This window comes from Lissotriton helveticus, chromosome 6, assembly GCF_964261635.1.
Source record: "Lissotriton helveticus chromosome 6, aLisHel1.1, whole genome shotgun sequence".
NCBI classification, from domain to species: Eukaryota; Metazoa; Chordata; class Amphibia; order Caudata; family Salamandridae; genus Lissotriton; species Lissotriton helveticus.
In genome coordinates, this window is record NC_136067.1 from 1,657,812,540 (window position 1) to 1,657,831,223 (window position 18,684).

The 18,684-nt window shown below is 45.8% G+C and overlaps 1 protein-coding gene across 1 annotated transcript in view; it reads right to left on the minus strand.

Annotated features, from left to right (window-relative positions):
* LRRN4 (leucine rich repeat neuronal 4) overlaps positions 1-18,684 on the minus strand; it is a 232,106-nt gene that overhangs the window by 108,868 nt on the left and 104,554 nt on the right. The gene's annotated exons all lie outside the window — the stretch shown is intronic.

An 18,684-nucleotide genomic window follows, 5' to 3' on the forward strand; every position in this document is an offset into this window, starting at 1 on the left:
ATGAATGAATAAATGAATGACGGTATTTATAAAGCGCAATGTTCACTCCAGGGAGTATCTTGGCGCTGGTGGGGAGGAGTATGGAGGTCAATGATGGTGAGCAGCGAGAGGGTCAACTCTAAAGAAGAAAGAAGCTCAGATAAGAGAGAGTACCAATTTATCAGGTGTAGAAAATAACCAGGTTTTTAGTAGTTTCCTGAAAAGAAGTTTCGATTGTGGCAGTCTCAATTGTAGTGGCGGAGAATTCCAGTGCTTAGTTCCTAGTACCGCAATGGTTTTTCCCCCTTTTGTTTTCAAAAGATAACCGGGGGCTGCTAGGAACTTACCTAAGGATGATCGCAGCAGACGCTGAGTGGAGAAGAGGTGTATTTCAGACCTGAGATAAGAAGGCCCCATTGCCTTAAGTGCTTTGTACATGATTATTAAGACTTTGAATAAAATCCTTTTGTAAATTGGCAACCAGTGCAGCTGATTGAGTGCTGCCGCTGATCAGGATCCCCTCGAGAGCCGGAGTACCAACCTGGCTGCTGGATTGTAAGTGGTGGCCCTGGTCGGCTTGCAATAGTCATTGTTTTAGTTTTGGTTGTAATAATTTCAAGCTTGTTGCCACAAACAGATTGAAAAGGGGTGGCAGCAACAACACGCATCCTTGCTTCAGGCTTTTTTAAAAATCCTTGTGCCATCACCCAGTTTGACTCTAATCCAGGTGCGCGTATATAGTTGTTCATGTCTCTTGGTTGGGATATACCAGCCCCTTAATTTCCTCCACAATGCCTCGATCAACACAATCAAATGTGACTTTTAGATCTATAAAGCAGAGATGCAACTTTTATTGCTTACTTTTGCATTTGTCTGCTATTAACCTTTTCGATGTGTCGAACGGACCCCGGCCGTCCGACGTCACAGTGGGTGTGTGCGCCGGACGACCGGGGGCCATCTGAATGGGGCACCCGTCGGATTCGGCCGTACCCTGGTGGAATGTCGGCAGGGGCGAAGCGGTTAAGGAACGAGCTAAAATGCTCATAGTTGTGGCAAACCCTCTTCTGAATCCAGTCTGGTTGTCCCGCATCAGGTTGTACCTGTTAAACCACTATGTGAGATCAGCTAGGATTAAAGACACTGGGGGAAGATTTTCAAAAAATACACACATCGTGGCACAGCACCCAAAGAGGCTGCACTACATTGTGTGACAGGGAGGGAGCAGGAGAGCAAAGTATCTTCAGAGATACGGCTCTCTGCTCTCCTCTCCCAAGCCAGCACTAATTTCAGCTGCCCAGTGCCACACACACACCTTAGGGCCATAGTGTTAGGGTGTGCACATGAGGCTGGCATGGGTATTTGTACAGAAAATATATACCTTTCCTGTACAAAATACCATGCCTAAAAAGGTTTTAAAGCTTTTCCCACTTAGTATGTGTGCAGCACTGTGAAGCACGCATGCACAGTCAGAAAAGTAAGGAGAAATAAAAACAATTCTCTCGTTATGCCTTCTTTGAAGTGGCATTCACTTTTGGGCGCTAAACCTTGTCTACAATTGTTTTTAGATAGGGTTTTGCAGTTAATGGCATGGGTGGTTACATGGGAATGCCCACATACCACCCATGTAACACCCCCTTGGCGCTAAGTAATGCAAAGCAGTGCTTTGTACTACCTTTAGCGTACTTTCCAACACAAAACAAGTTTTGTGCTGGAAAGTAAAGTCCCTCAAAAACATTTTGTGCTGGTTAGCATCACTTTTGTAACGCTAACCAAAAGCAAAATGTTTGAAAATCTATCCCTTAGTATTTTGCTTCTGAATCTATTAGTGCTATTAGCCTATAGCTGGCTGGGTTGGTACGGTCCCTACCTTTACAGAATGGATGAACTATCAAACCTCTCCAGCTCTCCAGGAAGATGCCTGTTAGCTCAACCACTTTGTACCAGGCAGATAGCGGATTTTCCCACTACTATGTATCCACTTTGAAAATGGCCTGTCGAATTCCATTGGGCCCAGATGCACCATCTCTTTGCCCCATACTTATTCATTTGTTTACCTCATTGTGCGAATGAGACTGCTGCCTGATGTTGTCCTAAGTTGTATTCGGACCACCATTTCCTGAGTATATTGGATTATTTACATCCTTTATTGTCATGCTTCCCCCATTTTGGAACACAGTTGCCCCCACTTCAAGACTTCTGTGTTTCCATTTCATTTATAACAATGCCTTTCGTCCCATAGAAGACTTGTGCATTCAACTGCCGAACATCTTCACCAGGTATTTAACACATTATTCCTGAGGCACATTTTAGTTCCATTTCCAAGTCAGTTTACAATCACCCAGAATGACCTGAAGTTGTTCTGTTTTGCACTGAAGATTAGTTTTGCCCAGAGCCCGTCTTTCTTTGCTTTTCAGGGTTTCCAGAGCTCCTTCTTGTATTGTTTTCTTAATTGTTTTACTTTTTCCCAAGACGTGGGTTGGGTATCTATTGTCTTCAGACTTCAAATTGCCTTTATTACTTCCCTTTTTAAGCTTAGGTATTTGCGGGAGAGGCCTATGTCACCCTTGCCTGCTTCCCCCTTATTATTTTAAATTGGGTTAGCATGGGATATTAATCTGGCTGTAAATTCTGTCAGTGCATCTATTTGATTGTTCACTGTTCTAATACCAGCCTCTAATAGCTCTTTTACTAAGCGGGACAGGCCTGTTAGAGAGTCATTTGTCCTCCTCAAGCACCTTAAGTTAGTTGATTTTAGCAGTCCGACATCTGCTGGGGCACAGTTGTGTAACAGAGGACTTATACCCAATACTAGCAGTTGAGAACAATGATCGCTGAGCATGGTGTTTTCAACCAAATACTGCATGAGGTGCTATATCAGCGAAAGGGATAAGATTGTATAGTCTATTTTTGATCATGATTTTGCACCATGATATGTGAATATGGGTGTGTCATAACATGTTCTTCCATTTATGACTCTCGTTCCTAGGTGTTTCAAGGGGGTTACTGGGCTTTGTCCTTTGTGGGCACAATGTTTTGATGAGAGGCAGTACTGTGGTTGTACATTCCAGAAAAGAGTATCTATATTTAGTTTTTTGTCTTCACCAGCAGTGTAAGGAAAATGCTACTTACTCAGTATGCATCTGTTCTTGGCATGTAAAGCTGTAGATTCACATGCTTTGCATAGCCTGTCACCTAGAGTTGGGCCCAGATGCTTGCACTTTGTTCTTCTTCGAAAAAGTATTTTCCAGTCACGAGGTAGGTGACTCCTCCTTCGGTGATAGTGCGCATGGGCATCAACTTCATTGTCAGATTGCTTTCCCTCAGAGGGCGCTTATGGAGTTGGTAAAAATAGTAGAAAGAGATGTCCATGTATATATGTATCTAAGTAAGATGTCCCTGCAACAGGTATAGGTACCCGGGGAGGCGGGTCGGCGCATGTGAATGTACAGCTCTACATGCCAAGAATAGATGCATACTGGGTAAGTAGCATTTTCCGTTCGAGGTATGTGAGCTGTAGATCACATGCTTTGCATAGACGATATAGCAGTGATCTCCCAACGCTGTGGCTAACCTGTAGCTGTTGCAGTCATTTGAAATAGTGTACGTAAAACTGCTTGGCCCACACTAGCTTTCTGTCTTGCTAACACATCTACACAATAGTATTTTTTGAATCTGTGAGGTGTAGACCATGTCGCAGCTTTGCAGATGTCATCTACGGGTATATTTCTTAAGAATGCCATAGAAGCCCCTAGTTTGCATGTGGAGTGCGCTCTAGGGGGAACTGTGAATGTTCATTTTGCTTTTGCATAGCATGTTTGAATGCACTTGACTATCCACCATTCAATACCTGATTTTGATATGGGATCGCCTTTATGTGGTGGAGCAAAAGCCACAAATAGTTGGTTTGTCTTACGGAAAGGTTGTGTCCTTTCTATGTAGTAGAGCAGTGTTTCCCAAACTGTGGTCCGCGGACCCCCAGGGGTCCGTGACACATTCCCCGGGGGTCCGCAAGAGGCAGTTTTAAAAGCACTGCAAAGTTCCTTGTCTAATTAGCAGTTTTAGAGCAACAATAAAAGTGTCAAAATAACGCCAGAGATTAATGCACCTGCTGGAGAGATGAGAGTTTTGTCCAGTTGCAGCTTTGAGTTATCCAACGTAGCACAGAACAGAGGGTGCAAAGAACGTGTACCATGCATTGGTCAGTGGGTTGCTGCTTTTGTCACAGATTTTTGTGTTACTCTGCAGTTCATATGTGACAATTGTAATCTAGCACAGTGACCTATAAACTGTCTCAAAGAGCTGCTTGTAAACTGCATGGCACAAGTTAGTAACTTATGTTTTTCCCAGTCTTTCATTATCCTGATGCTGCTAAAAAGGTTTATATGGGTGGAAATACATTTTTATTTTTTAAAGTCAATGCTAACCACTAGTTGATGTTCTGAATCCCAAGTTTGTGCTTCTCCAGATCAAGCACTCTTTAACAATGCCTACTAGTATGAATGACATGGGAATCCTACACATTGTAGTACCCTTTACCTTATGTAACATTTTCTATACACTAATTTACACGTATGATTCATTGTCTCTATATGTATGTGATGTAGAGTGCTCCGACATCCTACAATGGTATGAGAGATACACTAAAACAAATGAAATACATGTGACAGAGAGGCTATGGAGAGATGAGAGGCACTGCTGAAGGATGATAATAAGGGAATAATTGAAGAACACCAACAAAGATTGTCGTATCCTGGTGTATAGTAAGGTCTTCATTTACAATTTGTTAAAAGCCAATACAATTTAATATATAATGATATATGTGTTTTAGACTGCGCCAATGTTTCCTACATTTCTTAGAGGTAGAGCCTCCCAAAGCACCCTTTGTAGTGGTAAGGCTCTCTCACTGCACTTGGTGTGCACCGTACGGCGACTGGTCTGAAAACATTTGCCAGGGCTGCTTTGGGTTTCCAGTCTGGCCCTAGCAGGAGCAGGAGCCTTGTACTGCGAAATAAAACCAACCATTTAAAAGTTAGTCACGGAGATGCAGAACCAACTTTCTCATTAAAATGTTTTGTGTTTTGCAAATTCTTTGAATATAAAATACTAAGGGGGATATTTACAACAGAAGTGGCAGAGCGTGTAGTTAGCCTCCTTAACTTAAAGACACGCTCCGCCACTTCGGAAACAGCGGGCTGCACCATATTTACAAGAATATGGTGCAGACCTGCTTTTCCCTCTGAGCTGGCGATACACTTAGCAGTGTAGCGCCTACAGGGAACCCCTGCACCATAGTGCAAGAGTGTGTGTATGCAGTGGAAGATTGTTTATGAGCAGGACGTTTTGTCACTATGTGCGCCACTATGTGTGCCACTTAATGCAGCACACATGGAAGTTACAAAATTGCATTTTTTTTAAAAGATTGTTTATGTGCAGGAAGGGTCACCTTGGTTTATACTGGCTTAATTTTGGAACTACCTCCTATTTATACTGCCCTTGTAAATAGGGGGCAGCGTAAAAATCAATGAGTGTTGCGGTGGAACGCCCACTGCAACACCCACTGCCCACCCCTTTCACGCTAGGCATTGTGTGACAGGGGACCTTATTTACAAGGCAGCGTTAAGCCATGTTAAGTGGATTAAGGCTACCTTGTAAATAAGGCAAAGCCATTATCGCCACGGGAACGTTGCAAATAGTGATGTTCCCATGGAGATAGGGGGTTCTAAATATGCCCCTAAAATCCTTAGTAATTAGAGTATTTGTTTTGTGTGCACGCGTGTTTATTTTTTCTGAATTACTGTTTTAATGTTTGAAATTTAAATCATACAAAGTGCTTGGGGGTCCCCGGCTTCCAGTGGTGACTCAGTGGGGGTCCTCAGTAGTCAAAAGTTTGGGAACCACTGGAGTAGAGTATTGCTCTTTTCACATCTAAGGTGTGTAAAGCATGTCTGCCACAGAATCTGGTTAAGGGAAGAACACAGGCAACTCAAAAGATTGGTTGATATGAAAGGCAACAATGACCTTGGGTAGAAATTTATGGTTGGTCCGAAGAACCACTTTGTTTTGGTGTACTTGTAAAAATGGTTCTTCTATGGTTAGTGCCTGAAGCTCACCTACTCTCCTCAATGATGTGATAGCTATGAGGTAAGCTACCTCCCAAGTGAGAAATTGCAGCTCACATCTGTGCAATGGCTCAAAAGGGGGAACCATCAGTCTGGTGAGGACAATGTTGAGATTCCACACTGGAGCAGGTGGAAGTCTTGGGGGAATGACTCTTTTAAGTCCCTCCATAAATGCTTTAATGACAGGCACTCTGAAGAGAGACAAATGTTGCCTATTCTGGAGGATGCAGCTATTGCACACTCTTCTATCTGCTGACTTCCACCTCCCCCCTCCCTCACAATCTCCCTTATCCAACTTCCTTTCCCTCCTATTTCACTAAGTCTTTTTTTTATGGTCTGTGCCCTTGTCTCTCTGACCTGACCTTTCCTTACTAAACTCCTGACTGCATCGCCCCCCCCCCCCACCACCCATGGCAGGCACGGGGTGCTTGCCATGTTGTCCATGGAAGTGCAGGGAGGTACCATAGGTACCCCCCATGTGCAGCCCCCTCCCCCCGGAGTCCCTGGGGGCCCGCAATGGGCCCCCCAAGCAGACTCTGCATGCCTTTCCGTGGCAGCAATGCCGCCACGGAAAGGCATTTCAAACCCCACATCATAATATGGCTGGCACTGTTTTTCGATCACTGCCACCATATTAAAACCTTTTCCGCCCGGTGACTTCTAGACCGGGCAGAAAAGTGGCAGACAGTCTTTTAGTCTGCTGCGGACTCCCCGCCATGGTAATATGGCGGGGGGTCTTTAATGTGAGGATGGCGTGCGGATCGCCCCTGCCGGGCCGACGGTGGCTACCGCCAGGCCGCCGGGGGCGATCCGCACGCCATCTTAATGGGGCCCTTACTGTTTTTCACTCTTTACTTGCTATATTATAGTGTATTTCCTGATGTCATTAGTCTTCGGTATTCATGTTAGTCAATGTTTTCAATAGACCTTTTTCTCTATATTGTTTCCTTTGTACTAATATTTCCTCACCTATCTTGCATTTATTCTCTTGACGTGCTGTAACCTAATGCTTATCTTGATGTTACCATGTAAAGTGCTCTGATACTAGGGTCCAGCCAGCGCTATATAAAACCTTTAAAATGAAATAAAATAAATATTGCAGCAAGATGAAAGCATATGGATGTGTACGCTAAATTTGAATGCTGCAGATGTACTAAATAGCATATAATGTTTTGAACTGAAGCATGAAGCGAGTTGATTTGGCTGTTATTACAGTATATCACAAACCACTTCCACTTTGCTGCATAGCAGGCTCTTGTGGTAAGATGTCTAGCCTCTTTAATGATGTTAATGCAGTCTGGCAGGAGATTGAGGTAGCCAAGCTCTAAGACTTCAGGTGCCAGATCGCAAGGTTAAGATGACTGGGATCTGGATGTCTTATCTCTCTACGGCTCTGCATGAGGAGATTGGGTGTGAGATGTAGTTTTTGGTGAGGAACTACTGAGAGTTCGAACAGGGTTGTCAACCAGGGTTGATGGGCCCATGTGGGAGCATCTAGTATTAGTGTCAGGGACGCTTGTCTGAGTTTCTGAACCACTGATGGAATGAGTGGGAGAGGTTGTAAAAGCGTAGGCAAATATCCCTGACCAATTCATCCATAGTACATTGCCTCTGGACAATGGGTGTGGATACCTGGATGTCAAGCTTGGGCATTTTGCGTTTAGGTTTGCGGCAAACAGATCTATGTCTGGAAAACCCCACATCTGAAAAAATGGGAGGAGAACTTGAATGTGGAGTTCCTATGCATGGCTCTGTTGTCCTTGACAACTGAGCTGGTCTGCAATCTGATTGTTTACTCCTGTGTGTTTGTATTTACATAGCGCACTTCTACCCAGAGGTCTCGTAGCGCTGTATTCATACCGCTGTGGAACCCATCCTGGCTTTCCTGTGAAATGTCCACTCCTGGGCACCCCCAAGGTGAAGCCAATCGCTGCTAGGGCCGTTGTGGAGATTAAGCAAGCTATTGCCCAGAGTCACAGAGTGGGACCCATGATTAGACTAGGCACCGAGGCGAGAATAATCAGGTCCGGGGAAATTGAGTCCAAGAGCCGCTGAGGCGGGAATTGAACCCTGGTCCCGGGCCAGACCTCTGTATCAGGGTCTGCCGCTCTAACCATTGAGCCACGCTTCTCTTCTGTAAGGAGTTCTGCTAGGTGATACATTTTGTGACATATGGCCCATCTCTAGATAGTCTGTGCTAGTTGTGACCGCTGGAGAGAGTGTCCCCCCCCTGTTTTTGCATGTAGTACATTGCTGTCATGTTGTGTGTACGAATCAGGACAGCTTTGCCTACTAGATGAATTTGAAATGCTTTGAGAGCTAGAAAAATCACTAACAGTTCTAGGTGATTTATGTGAAGCTGCTTTTGCTGTAAGCTCCGTGTGCCCTGAATTGTGTGCGTGTGGAGATGAGCTACCCAACCAGTGAGCGATGCGTCTGCTGTAAGCACTATCTGTAGAACTGGTTCGATAAAGGGCCAGCCTTTTGAAAGGTTTTGTGTATTTCACCACTGCAGAGTCCACCTGCACTAGATCTGACAACAGGCCCTGAGCTTGGTTTATATATATATTTTTTTTGCAGATCAACAGTGAAGCAATTGTAGATAAATAGTTATGATAAAAAGATTTAATTATTTATGCAGTCACTTGTAAACATGTTAAAATCATAGAATAATGTAACTATCAGTAATATGTACATTTGTTAAGCATAGCTAATGAATATCTATATATAACAATGTTTTCAAACATGAGTGTTCTACATCTGTATACAAAGCAATACCATAGATAGGTACATATCTATAGTACAAATAAATGTTTGTATACAGAGAGATATGCTGTATATTTCTATCTGTTTGCGTACTGTGGTTATATAGGGAAGAGCCAATTCTTGAGTAGTTTTCTGAAGATAAGGTGGTTATCCGTGGATCTTATGTTGGGGGTAAAGAGTTCCATAGTTTGGCTGCTTGGACAGAGAATGATGTTACCCATTGTTTTTACTTGTATTATGGGATTTTGATACGAGGTGCCACTCTAGAGTGAAGGTTGCTTTGTTGAATGTATTTGGTGATGTTATTCCTGATGAAGAGCAGTCCCGTTCCATGTATTGCTTTGTGGGTGACAAAAAAGCATGAAGAACATGGATCTTAAGGCAACCGGTAACCAATGCAGGGCTTTCAAGGCTGGGGAGATGTGGTCTTGCGGTTTTATATGTAAAAGTAGTCTGGCAGCCGAGTTCTGGATCCATTGTAATCTTTTCATGTTCGTTAAAGGTGATCCATGGTAGAGGCTATTGACGTAATCGAGTTTGCATAATACAAGGGAGATAGTATCCTGGACCTTGTGTGGAAATCACAAATGTGGGAAGATTTGTCGCAGAACTTTTATAGTAACAAATCTTGATCTTGCTAGTTTGTCCACTTGGCTATTCAGCAATAGCTTGGAGTCCATGGTCATTCAGAGGTTTCTTACCTCTTTCGATATTGTAGGTGGTGTTCCCAGATCATCAGCCCACATGGCGAGTGGGCCATAATGTTTCCAATTGCCACACGTGAGTATTTCCATTTTGGAAGCTTTCAATTTGAGATGGCTCTACATCATCCATTGATCCACAGCTCTGAGACAACTGAAAATTGGAGAGTTTCTAATGTCTCTGGGGCATTACCGTTGAAGGGGTATTTGCGTGCCATCTGCATAGTTATAGCATATGAGGTGAAATTGATTGATCAGGGCTGGTATGACTTCATGTAGATGTTGAAAAGCATGGGCGAGATAATAGAGCCTTGAGGGACCCATGCCTTTGTGAAGTACGGTTTGGACGAGAAAGGTGGGGTATGGATGATATTAGCTCTGTTGCAAAGGTAGGTTGCAATCCAATCTAGAGCAGTCCCCACTATGCGGGCTTAGTGGAGTCTTTGTATCAGAGTTTCATGGTCAACCTTGTCAAAGGCAGCTGGGAGGTCCAAGAGAAGTAGTGCAGCAACCTCGTTGCAGTCAACTGTGTTCCTCAGGTCATCGCAGATGGCAAGGGGGCAGATTCTATGCCTCCTCATGAATGGAATACTGTTTGTAAGTCTGAAAGTATGGCATTCTCTTCAATGAATTTTGGCATCTGAGTGAACGCTGCTCTTTCTATAAGTTTGCCCAGGAAAGGTCCATTTGAAATCGGTCTGTAGTTGTCAGGGTTCAGCTGGTCCAAGTTGTTATTTTCAGTAATGGGCGTATATATGACTTTTTGAGTTCTGGAAATATTACGGTAGGTAAGGGGTTGTTGATGATTCTCCTTACTGGAGTGGCAGCAGAGGTTGTTAGAAGAATTGTCTTGAAGGTTTGCGGTGGACACTAGACCAATAAATTCATCGTGCAAAATGTGTTGGAAGGAACTGAGAGGCTGGGTTAGAGTATTCTTTGATTGTAGCTTTGTAAGAAGGTTAGTGCTGATGCTTGGTTTCTGTTTTAAGTATGAGTCCAATGTGTCTGCTTTGTCCGTGTAATGATTTGCCAGTTTGTCTGTGAACTCTTGAGTAATGAAATGAGCTGCTTCTAGGCAAGGTGGCTAAGCAAGAAAATATCTACTTTCTAAAAGTGGTATTTTCAAACACAGACTATAAAAATCCTCTTTACTATATGATGCATGTTTACATTTTGAGTTCAGGTATACTAAACTAAATTTCTCTATCTTTTCCCAATGGGAAGATATACTTGTAAGATGTTACAGAGTATTCCCTATTCAATCCTACGAGACAGATAGCTGTGCAACAGTTAAAAATGAATTACACTGTAGTTCACTATCAGGAGATGTCAAACACACCAGGACATGTCCTATCTTTCACATAAACTGCACCCTGCCCACAGAGGTACCTTGGGGCTACTGTAGGGGCGACTCAAAAGTCACAAAAGGGAAGGTTAGGGATTGGCAAGTGGGTGGACTTGCCAAAATGACATGGCAGTAAGAACTGTGTGCAGACACTGCAGTGGCAGGTCTGAGAACCCTTTGAAAGGCTACTCGTGTAGGTGGTACAATCAGTTCTACAAGCCCGCTAGCAGCATTTGATTTACAGGACCTGGCACTCGCAGTGCACTTTACTAGGGATTTACCAGAAAATCAAATATGCCAATCATTGAAACACCAATCTATAATCCAATTTGCAATAGGAGCACTTACACTTCAACACTGGACAGCAGTGAGAAAGTACGTAGAGACACTAAACCAGCAACAACAGAGTCAAAACCAGGAGGTCGGAAAGCAAAAAGACAGGGGAGATATACCAAAAGGTACCCAGTCTAACTCTCTCCCTCATCGGTTGATTAGCACTACAATGAGATTCAAATACCTGGGAGTATTTTTTAATAGAAGGAGGGGACTCCCCCTTGCATTGCTGGGGAGAGCCGCAATGATCAAAAGGATAGTGCTACCCAAACTGTTATATGCCCTCCAACACTCATACTACCTCATTCCCCTGCTGTCTTCATGGGGATAGAGGAAGACCTCCGCACCTTCTTATGGGATGGTAAACACCCCAGGATCGCTCTGACCACTCTCCAGCACTGTCCCTACAATGGTGGCATTGTCCTGTCCAATATCCGAGGCTATTACCGGGCCTCTCATCTAATCATCATTAATGACTGGATTCATGCCTCCCAGACCACTCTACCTTTAGCCTAGAATGCTCCTAATGGACCCGCCGATCCTGTCTTCACTGGATCACTGACAGAATATAGAGGAGAAGAATATCGAGCTGCCACAATATCGAGGTAAAAATATCGAGTGACAGAATATTGACTTCCTATCTACAAACAGGTAAGTACAAAAATATTGAATCCTAAATATCGTTGTTAATAATATAGGGGCATATTATCAAGAACAGCATTATAATTATCTCCGCTTTAGCGGCAGGAAACTGCTGCTAAAGCAGAGATAATGGTCTTGATAATATGCCCTTGAGAATTCCAATAGAAGCCCATGTTTACACCAGAACATGGGCTTCTACGGGAATTCGCAAGGGCATATTATCAAGCCCATTATCGCCGCTTTAGCAACAGTTTTCTGCCGCTAAAGCGACGATAATTTTAAAGCCATTTCTTGACAATATGCCCCATAGTTTGCTAAAATATTGACCTTTTAAAATGTCTTAAAAGTAAAATAAAATTAATTAAATAAGAAATATAATTAAGTAAAACATACTTAAAACTATTTAAGAAAGGTTAAAATTAATAAATAATAAATGTAATGTAAAAAATAATAAACATGCATTTTATTACATATATTAACTTAATAATATTAAAAAAATCATATTTTTAGATATAAAATGTTAAAAACATAATTTAAAATAGATTTACCTATATATAAACAAACCTATAATATGAATATACATTATATATAATAAGATAAAACACTAAAATACATTCTTTTTCTAAAAATATTATTTTACACTACATTAAATATAACAATACTGAAAATGTAGCATAGCGTAGGGGATAAAATTACAGTTCCCACTCCAGCGAGTGGTACAGCAGGGAAAGTGTTGGATAGAGCGTGGATTAAAATTACTATTCCCACTCCAGCAAGTGGAACAGTAGGGAAACTGTTGGATAGCAGGTGGGTAAAATGTACTATTCCCACTCCAGTGAGTGCAACAGTAGGGAAAGTGTTGGATATCGGGTGGGTAAAAATTACTATTCCCACTCCAGTGAGTTCAACAGTAGGGAAAGTGTTGTATAGTGGGTAGGAATAATGTACTACTCCCACTCCACGAAGCGTAACAGTAGAGAAAGTGTTGGATAGCGAAAGGGTAAAAATGACTAGTCCCACTCTAGTGAGTGCAACAGTAGGGAAAGTGTTGGATAGCGGGAGGGTAAAAATTACAGTTCCCACTGAAGTGAGTGCAACGGTAGGGAAAGTGTTGGATAGCAGGTGGGTGTAAATTACTATTCCCACTCCAGTGGGTGCAACAGTAGGGAAAGGTTTGGATAGAGGGTGGGAATAATGTACTATTCCCACTCCACCAAGTGGAACAGTAGAGAAAGGGTTGGATAGCGGAAGGGTAAAAATGACTATTCCCACTCCAGCGAGTGGAACAGTAGGGAAAGTTTTGGATAGCAGGAGGGTAAAAAATACTATTTCCACTCCAGCGAGTGGAACAGTAGGGAAAGTTTTGGATAGCTGGTGGGTAGAAATGACTATTCCCACTCCAGTGAGTTCAACAGTAGGGAAAGTGTTGTATAGTGGGTGGGAATAATGTACTACTCCCACTCCACGAAGCGTAACAGTAGAGAAAGTGTTGGATAGCGGAAGGGTAAAAATGACTAGTCCCACTCTAGTGAGTGCAACAGTAGGGAAAGTGTTGGATAGCGGGAGGGTAAAAAGTACAGTTTCCACTGAAGTGAGTGCAACAGTAGGGAAAGTGTTGGATAGCAGGTGGGTGTAAATCACTATTCCCACTCCAGTGGGTGCAACAGTAGGGAAAGGTTTGGATAGCGGGTGGGAATAATGTACTATTCCCACTCCACCAAGTGTAACAGTAGAGAAAGGGTTGGATAGCGGAAGGGTAAAAATTACTATTCCCACTCCAGCGAGTGGAACAGTAGGGAAAGTTTTGGATAGCAGGAGGGTAAAAAATACTATTCCCACTCCAGCGAGTGGAACAGTAGGGAAAGTTTTGGATAGCTGGTGGGTAAAAATGACTATTCCCACTCCAGTGAGTGCAACAGTAGGGAAAGTGTTGGATAGCGGGTGGGTAAAAATTACTATTCCCACTCCAGTGAGTGTAACAGTAGGGAAAGTGTTGGATAGCGGGTGGGAATAATGTAGTATTCCCACTCCTCCATGTGTAACAGTAGAGAAAGTGTTGGATAGCGGAAGGGCAAAATTACTATTCCCACTCCAGCGAGTGGAACAGTAGGGAAAGTTTTGTATAGCAGGAGGGTAAAAATTACTATTCCCACTCCAGCGAGTGGAACAGTAGGGAAAGTTTTGGATAGCGGGTGGGTAAAAATCAATCAATCAATCAATCAATCAAAGCATTTATAAAGCGCGCTACTCACCCGGAGAGTCTCAAGGCGCTGGGGGAAGGGGGGGGGGGTCCGCTACTGCTTGAACAGCCTGGTCTTGAGCTGCTTCCTGAAGACGAGGTGGTCCTGGGTCAGGCGGAGGTGTGTCGGGAGGGAGTTCCAAGTCTTGGCGGCGAGGTAGGAGAAGGACCTTCCCCCTGTGGTGGCTCTTCGGATGCGGGGGACGGCGGCGAGGGCGTGGCCGGTCGATCGAAGCTGGCGTTTGGGGGCGTAGAAGTTGAGGCGGCTGTTGAGGTATCCTGGACCTTGGTCGTGTAGGGCTTTGTGTGCGTGGGTGAGGAGGCGGAAGGTGATTCTCTTGTTGACCGGGAGCCAGTGCAGGTCTCTCAGGTGTCCGGAGATGTGGTTGCGGCGGGGGATGCCCAGGATGAGTCGTGCTGAGGCGTTCTGGATCCGCTGGAGTCTCTTCTGGAGTTTGGCGGTGGTTCCGGCGTAGAGGGAGTTGCCGTAGTCCAGACGGCTGATGACGAGGGCCTGGGTGACCGTCTTCCTGGTCTCGGTGGGGATCCACCGGAAGATCTTCCGTAGCATGCGCAGGATGTTGAAGCACGACGAGGAGACGGCGTTGACTTGTCTGGTCATGGAGAGGGAGGAGTCCAGGATGAAGCCCAGGTTGCGTGCGTGGTCTGATGGTTTGGGTGCGCTGCCTAAGGCTGGGGGCCACCAGGAGTCGTCCCAGGCGGAGGGTGAAGATCCCAGGATGAGGACTTCCGTCTTGTCCGAGTTCAGTTTCAGGCGGCTGTCCTTCATCCATTCGGCTACCTCTTTCAACCCTTCGTGTAGGTTGGCTCTGGCGGTGGCGGGGTCGTTGGTGAGGGAGAGGATCAGCTGGGTGTCGTCGGCGTAGGAGATGATGTTGAGGTTGTGCTGGCGTGTGATGGCTGCGAGGGGGCTCATGTAGACGTTGAAGAGGGTAGGGCTGACCGAGGAGCCTTGAGGAACGCCGCAGATGACTTCGGTGGCTTCTGATCTGAACGGGGGGAGGCGGACTCTCTGTGTCCTTCCGGCGAGGAAGGAGATGATCCACTCCAGTGCCTTCTCCTGGATTCTGACGTTGCTGAGGCTCTGTACTAGGGTGCGGTGGCAGACAGTGTCGAAGGCCGCGGAGAGGTCCAGGAGGATGAGGGCCGCTGTTTCTCCGTTGTCGAGTAGGGCTCGGATGTCATCGGTTGCTGCGATCAGGGCGGTCTCGGTGCTGTGGTTGGCCCGGAAGCCAGACTGCGAGGGGTCGAGGGATCCGTTCGTCTCGAGGAAGGCGGCCAGCTGTTTGTTGACGGTCTTTTCAATGACTTTTGCAGCGAAGGGGAGCAGCGAGATGGGGCGGTAGTTCTTGAGGTCGGTGGGGTCGGCTGATGGCTTCTTTAGTAGAGCGCTGAGTTCGGCGTGCTTCCAGCTCTCCGGGAAGGTAGCGGTGTCGAAGGAGGTGTTGATGATGTCCCGCAGGTGGGGTGCGATGACAGCGTCGGCCTTGTTGAAGACGTGGTGGGGGCAGGGGTCGGTCGGAGATCCGGAGTGGATGGAGTTCATCGTGCGGACGGTGTCTTCGGTGCTGATCGGGGTCCAGGCGTGGAGGGTGGTGGTGGGGGGCGGTGGTTCGGTCGTGGCGTGCGTTGGTTGAGAGCAGAAGCTGTTGTGTTTACGTCCGCGATCTTGTTGTGGAAGTAGGCGGCGAGGGAGTTGCAGAGGTCTTGCGAAGGGGTGATGTCGTTGTTTCCGGCGTTGGGGTTGGAGAGCTCTTTGACGATGTTGAAAAGCTCCTTGCTGTTGTGTGCGTTGTTGTCCAGTCGTTCCTTGAATGCAGTTTTCTTGGTGGCGTGGATGAGTTGGTGGTGTTTTCGGGTGGCGAGCTTGAGGGCAGTCATGTTGTCCGGTGTTGGGTTTCTGCGCCAGTCTTTCTCGAGGGTTCTGCAGTTCTTCTTGGAGCTCTTGAGTTTGTCGGTAAACCATGGGGCTTTCTTGCTGCCGGGTCTGCTGGGCGGGGTCTTCAGAGGGGCGAGGTCGTCTGCGCAGTCGCTGATCTACTTCGTGAGGTTGGTGGCCGCTCGGCTGGGGTTCGTTGCGCTGGTGGGTGGGTTCTTGCTCAGGGAAGTCACAAGCTGGTCGGCTGTGATCTTGTTCCAGCTTCTGCGTGCAACCTGTTGCTGGTGGTGGTGGGTGGTGGTCCTTGTGAAGCTGAAGTGGACGCAGCTGTGGTCCATCCAGTGGAGTCCGGTGGCGTGGCTGAAGGCGATGTCCTTGCTGGATGAGAAGACGGGGTCGAGTGTGTGTCCGGCGTAGTGGGTGGGGGTGGTCACCAGTTGCTTGAGTCCGAGGTTTGCGAGGTTGTCCAGCAGGGTGGTGGTGTTGCGGTCGTTGTTGTTCTCCAGGTGGAAGTTGAGGTCCCCGAGGAGGATGTAGTCAGCGGAGGGGAGGGCGTGCGGGCTGACGAAGTCGGCGATGTCCTCGCTGAATTGTGTGCGTGGTCCCACTCCAGAGAGTGCACCACTCCAGAGAGTGCACCAGTAGGGAAAGTGTTAGATAGCGGGTGGGTAAAAATGACCATTCCCACTCCAGTGAGTGCAACAGTAGGGAAAGTGTTGGCTAGCGGGTGGGAATAATGTACTATTCCCACTCCTCCATGTGTAACAGTAGAGAAAGTGTTGGATAGCGGAAGGGCAAAATTACTATTCCCACTCCAGCGAGTGGAACAATAGGGAAAGTTTTGGTGGATAGCAGGAGGGTAAAAATTACTATTCCCACTCCAGCGAGTGGAACAGTAGGGAAAGTTTTGGATAGCGGGAGGGTAAAAATTTACTATTCCCACTCCAGCGAATGCAACAGTAGGGAAAGTGTTGGTTAGTGGGTGGGAATAATTTAATATTTCCACTCCACCAAGTGTAACAGTAGGGAAAGTGTTGGATAGCGTAGGGGAATAATTTAGTAAACCCACTCCTGCAATATAATTAACAGTAATTAAGAATTAATATTTTTTTCAAAATTAAGTTACCTCCCACCATCTATAAACGTCAGCTACAATATTGTAAAATATTAATAAATTAACATAATTAACAATTAATTCATTAACTAATAACAATTAACAATAAAATTAATAACCATCAACTCTAAATTAATTCTGAGCAAGATGGCGCTCATATAAGCTTTCAGCCACACCGCCGCCCTTGCCGTAAGGGAAATCGCCCGCTGACTATGCAGCCTGGATCATGCATGCAGTCTCGTACGGCTACGAAATCGGCTGGAGGACGCCGCTACCGCTCCCCCGAGGCTGGTGCTATTTGCAATTCTAAATGCGGGTCGCGGACCTGCTTATTGACACAGAGAGCCCTTGACTCACTGGGACTGCTGGCTGTGGCCGTTTTCATCATGAGCTTTTCACTGTCGGCTGCAATTACAGCTGCTCCGGGTTTTGCTGAAGCCCAACCCTGCCGTAACCTGAAGATGGCCTCTTGTGGAGCTCGAGGAGCTTAGCCAAATCAATGCTCCTCTCGCCACCGGACATGGAGGCGCGGAAGTGCCAGCACAGGAGCCGGGCCAAAAGGTAAAAGGGAGACTTGCCCTGGCTAAAAAAACTACGGGGAGACCAGTCGGAAGCCTTTTCCCCAAGGAGAGTTTAAACCCACAACCCTCAATTGCCAAAATATTTACTACTACCAAACTCCCGGCCCCCAAAAGTGAAACCATGCTTACAACCTCAGTGGTGGAAACATGCTGTGCTATAGTCGTTGGTACTCTAACACAACCAGAAGTACAATCTGTACAAGGGACTCAAGGTATCATCCCCAGTGGGCAGCCATCAGGAACTGAGGGATTTGTTTTTGCTACCGACTCCCGGAACTACGAAGCTCCCTTTCAAGCCCTCACAGGGAATAATAAACATGACTCAATGTCCACCACTCCTATGACAACAGGAGATTGTGCCCTTGAAAACTCAGAGGGTGAGGCTATCGGTCTGATAACTCCTGTCTTAGATTTCAATAGCATTACGGCAACATTACCGCCCCATTCTCCTGATTCTATTGGGGAACACTTTTTCTCTGTCTCAAAAGGCTCTGATTCAGCTCAGGAAGAATGCTCTTCCAGCTCAGCTAATGAGGCACTTTCGGATTAATGGCAAAACCCTTCCTAAAGTAACCGGGACCGTGAAGCGCCTGAAGGACGGGCGTAGTAATGCGAAATGGCGCAGCCAGAATAAATGGGATGATTCTGACTCCCATGTTGCTCTGTCCTTCGGTGAAGAACCCGTTATAAACCCTGACCAATCAGGAGCTCCTGCATGCCCCACTGGTGGTACCACCGAAGAACCCTTGCTGATGGCTATACTAGCCTCAATCAAACAATTTCAGGAGGAGGTTAGATCTGATAGTCGGCTTGCTAAGGGGCTGCCAAGAAGCTACAGGGGCTGAATAAAGTTTGCTCTGACATAGGGGATCGTGTCACTCTGGTCAAAACCCACACGGAAAGCCTGGAAACAGAGCTCGCCGCCTTAAAAGAGCTTGGTTAATCTCAAAGTACCCATTTTGACT